This window comes from Triticum aestivum, chromosome 4B, assembly GCF_018294505.1.
Source record: "Triticum aestivum cultivar Chinese Spring chromosome 4B, IWGSC CS RefSeq v2.1, whole genome shotgun sequence".
Lineage (NCBI taxonomy): Eukaryota > Viridiplantae > Streptophyta > Magnoliopsida > Poales > Poaceae > Triticum > Triticum aestivum.
The window spans coordinates 322,285,604-322,290,478 of NC_057804.1; positions in this window are offsets into that span (position 1 = coordinate 322,285,604).

The window sequence follows — 4,875 nt, forward strand, 5'->3', positions numbered from 1 at the left end:
AGGCGGGATTTTGAGCGGCGCTTACGTCGCCGTTTTGACTGCTTTTCGAGGGAATGATCCCTCGTGGCGTCCCATTGTTCCTCGTCGTCGCTTCCTTTAGGTGTGTCCACCATGTATACATCGTGAGATGAGGTGGCTGTCCAGTGCCTTATAGGTGCTGGTTCATGCTTATCTCCTACATCGTCGTCCATACCGTCGATGTCTTCGGAGTCGAAATCGAGCACGTCGTTTAAACTTTCGACAGTGGCTACGAAGTGGGTGGTGGGTGGGCTTTGAATTTTTTCGTCGTCCGCATCCCAACCTTGCTGGCCATAGTCCGGCCAGGGCTCTCCTGATAAAGAGAGAGACTTTAGTGAATTCAGGATGTCGCCAAAGGGCGAGTGCTGAAAGATGTCTGCGGTGGTGAACTCCATGATCGGCGCCCAATCGGATTCGATTGGCAGGGGCGCGGAAGGTTCGGAGTCCGGAGAGGAGTCCGGCACCTTGGAGTCATGAGCTTCGCGAAGGACAGGGTTGGTGTTCGGCTCAATCGCCATAGAGATAGAAGCCCCCGAGGCGGTGTCCAGCCACCCGTCCTTGATCGGCGCAGTCGGCTCTGAGCTAAGGGTCGGAGCGGACACTTGTGCGGCCTCCAGGGCACTGTCCGGCGGCAGAGCTAGATCATGCCCGTCGTGACAGTGCGGCGCGCTTGGCTGTGGCTCGAACCCGTTGAAGATCATGTCTCCGCGGACGTCAGCCGTATAGTTAAAACTTCCAAATATGACCTGATGGCCAGGGGCGTAGCTTTCAATCTGCTCCAGATGGCCAAGCGAATTGGCCCGCAGTGCAAAGCCGCCGAATACGAAGATCTGTCCGGGGAGAAAAGTCTCATCCTGGACCGCATCGGTGTCCATGATCGGAGGAGCCATCGGGCCTAAAGATGACGACACAGAGGAACTCTCAATGAAAGTACCAATTTCGGTGTCAGAACCAGCGGATCTCGGGTAGGGGGTCCCGAACTGTGCGTCTAGGCGGATGGTAACAGGAGACAAGGGACACGATGTTTTTACCCAGGTTCAGGCCCTCTCGATGAAGGTAAAACCCTACTCCTGCTTGATTAACATTGATGATATGGGTAGTACAAGAGTAGATCTACCATGAGATCAGAGAGGCTAAACCCTAGAAGCTAGCCTATGGTATGATTGTTGTTCGTCCTACGGACTAAAACCCTCCGGTTTATATAGGCACCGAAGAGGGTTAGGGTTACACAGAGTCGGTTACAATGGTAGGAGATCTACATATCCGTATCGCCAAGCTTGCCTTCCACGCCAAGGAAAGTCCCGTCCGGACACGGGACGAAGTCTTCAATCTTGTATCTTCATAGTCCAGGAGTCCGTCCAAAGGCTATAGTCCGGCCATCCGGACACCCCCTAATCCAGGACTCCCTCAGACGGCGTCGAAGATATTGAAGCTGGTGGTGGCGGGTGTGTTTTCCCTCAATCTCCAATGGCGGGTGCCCAAAAGAGAGGCAACCCCCGAACCTTGAGAGGGGGAGGCGGTGGTCTTTGTCCCTTTCTTTGAGAGGGGGTTCTCCCTGCCGATCCAACCCTTTCTTCGAGGACTGCTCCATTACTATGGGCTGGAGCTTCACGACTTAAATCTGAACGGGATCAAGTGGCAAGCTTCATCACCTACAACGAGGGCTTTCTAGGGATTGAGGCTCATTTCGCCTAGTGAAAGAGGCTGTATTTGGTGAAGCCATACATGTGTCAGGATGATATCAAGTTGGGGGAGTCGGCATCTCAGTTTGGGTAATGCCGGGGTTGATGCGGCCAAGGTCTCCACCATCTCCAACAAGGGTGGCACCATAACTGGTTCTACTACTCCAACCCTAACCCTGCCTTACTGGTCTTCAACGCCCAATATGTGGTGTACAATGATGTCTGGGCAGCCCGACCTACTCTCAGGGTGCAGGTAGTAGCGAAGTTTTTGGGGAAACGCATAACCGTGCTCCACGAGGCGCCCTCCTTGGGGAGACTGTGGTGGCGACGTTCATCAGACATCGAGTTCAGCCCATCAAACTAAGGTGCTGCCCTATGTGATTGTACACAGGCTTGGGGGATCCAACCCGGGAGGCGCCGTACGAGCTCAGGGGAAGGAGATGCACAGACGGGCGGTCAAACCTGTGAAGTCCAAGGTCGTCGACCTGATGGGTCAGCCTGTCCTCGGGCATCCCAACCAGCCGGATGAGGTAAGTGCGCTATCCTTCGGGCTTCTAACCCTTTTCCCTTTCACGCCTCATTTGTCCTTTTTGGTGGCTTTGCAGGAGGTGGCCTCCTTTGTCTCCTGACATCCCCTTCTCGTGGACTAGGCATGACGTTGGGTGGCTGCCTGCCCAAGCTCCCGCGCCAGCTGCTGGTCTGACCAATACTTCAAGCGCTAGCGGTTTGGATGGCATGGAGCAGGCATCGAACGGGTCCTCCAATTCAAGGAAGAGGAAAACGCTCGGGAGCATCTCCTCTGGGGTCGATGCAGTAGGTGACACCTCCGGGAAGCAGAAGCTACCAGCAGCCACTGAGGAGGGGGAGAGCTTTCGAGGTGATCATTGGGAGTAAGAGGAGGAAAACCGCCCAGACGACTGTCGAGAAGGGAGGGGCCGGCTTGGCCCATGCGAGGACGTTAAATTTGGGAATTCTCCATGTCATCGCTGTCCAGGAGGGAGTTGTTGCAGCTCCAAGTTGCCTTGGGGCAACTATTCATCCCCTTCTAGGGGTGTTGATATCACGCGGGGACTCGAGGTTGGCGCCTATTGGCTGTGCGTCAAGTACTCCCACTCCTGCTTCAGTGAAGGTTGTGTCTCGGGATTTGGACCCCGAGCCGAGGATTGTGGAGGCAGAGCTGCGAGAGCAGGTTGAAGAGCGGTCGCCCGGCTCCCTGGCCTGCTGGAAGTTATGATGAGGAATCTTCATGTGGTGGGAGCTTGCATATCCTCCTTTTGTTCGATGTGAGTTCTCCTTCCAGCAACCTTTCTCAATGCCCCCCTCCAGCCTGTGCTTTGTTGGAATAATCTAGTTCTGGGTCCCATGGCAGTGTTTCTGGTTTGGCTGTCATGGCAGCCGATTTCGCTATGATGACAATGTTTTTAGTTTGTTAGCGTTTTGGCACATTTCTGTTTAGAGTCAACGCCACGAGACCCGTTTTTGCATGATCCGCGGCTAGTTTGTAGGGCGTCGTGGGCATGTGCTTGGTCGCGGGATGGCATGATCCGATCGGAGTGCGTGGGCCGCGGCATGACTTGTGTTTGTTGAGAAATAAAAGGAGAAACAGAAAAACAACAATGCTTACGCTGCGCAAATTTCTCTCTCTCTCTCATGAGCTGAATTTCATCTTAGAGAGGCAACAAGTGGCATCAGAGCCATGTCGGGTACTTCGGCCGCTGGCGATCGGTCACGTATGCCCCTGCGCCTCCATGTGGCGTCACAGGAGCAGAGCCAGAGTAGAACCTGCGGCGGCGGCGGTGGTGAAGTGTTGGTGCAGCAGGTGACCTCTGGCGGCACCCTCCCGATGCTGACACACACCAACTATGCAGAGTGGGCGCTGCTAATGAAGGTTTACCTTCAAGCCCATGGCTGGTGGGAGGCCGTGTCCATTGGGAATGCCTCCTACCACGACGAGCACAATGCCATGATCACCATCCCGCGAGACGTGCTGAACATCGTTGACGAGGAGGAGAACGCCAAGGCTGTGTGGGATGCCATCGCCATGCAACGCATGGGTGCTAGCTGGGTGCGCGAGGCAAACACACATAAGCCGCGGCATGACTTCGGGGGCATCTCCTTTCGTGACGGCAAGACCATCGCCGACTTCTCGATGCGGCTCTCTAGGAACGTCACCAACCTGCGCATGCTCGGCGACACGCTGGAGGAGCCCAAGGTAGTAGCCAAGTTCCTTCGTGTTGTGCCATCCCAATCCGTGCAGGTCGCCATTGCCATTGAGGTACTACTCGACGTGAGCACGTTGCCTCTGGACGAAGTCACCCGGCAGCTTCGCGTGGTCGAAGACCGTCTCAATGACACTCACGACAACAACGACGGTTAGGGTGACCGCCTGCTTCTCACGAAGAAGTGGGAGGCCTGGAAGTAGCAACCCCGAGGCAACAACAACTCTTCCTCTGGCGGGCGGAACAACCGCCTGAGGGGCAGTGCTCGTGGGGCGGTGCCCGTGGAGGTGGATGCGAGAATGGCCATGACCACAAGAGCAGCAGCGATAAAGACAAATGCCGCTACTGTGGCATAAAGGGCCTTTGGGCCCGTGAATGCAGGAAAAAGAAGAGGGAGGAGGCACTCCTTGCTCGAGCCGACAAGGAGGCTGATCCGGACTTGCTGCTGGCCGAGGTCGTGGAGATCTCTGCCACGGCCGCGAATTTCGCTGCCATGGTAGCGGTTTCGCACCCTCCCATAGCTGCAGTGGAAAATCCTGCCATGTCAGCGAATTGGTTGCCACGACAACGATTCCAATCTCGCCATGGCAGCGGATATGAGCCCCACAAGTGGACGTGCCCCGTGATCTTTCTCAACGAAGAGAAGGCAAATGTCGTCCCCGCCGGCGACGACGAGCCTCGGGACACGGTGTGCTACCTTGACACCGGTGTGTCAAATCGCATGACCGGTGATCTCGCAGCCTTCACCGAGCTTGACATATGGATCGTTGGAACCGTGCGTTTCGGTGATAGATCCGAGGTGTGCATCGGTGATAGATCCGAGGTGTGCATCGAGGGGCGTGGCACCATTGCCTTCTCCATCGATGGTGCCACTGAAAGGTCTATGCACGAGTAGTGGGGCTTATGGGAGCCAATCAAGCAGTCATACTATGGGAATTACAGGTCAGCAATGAGAA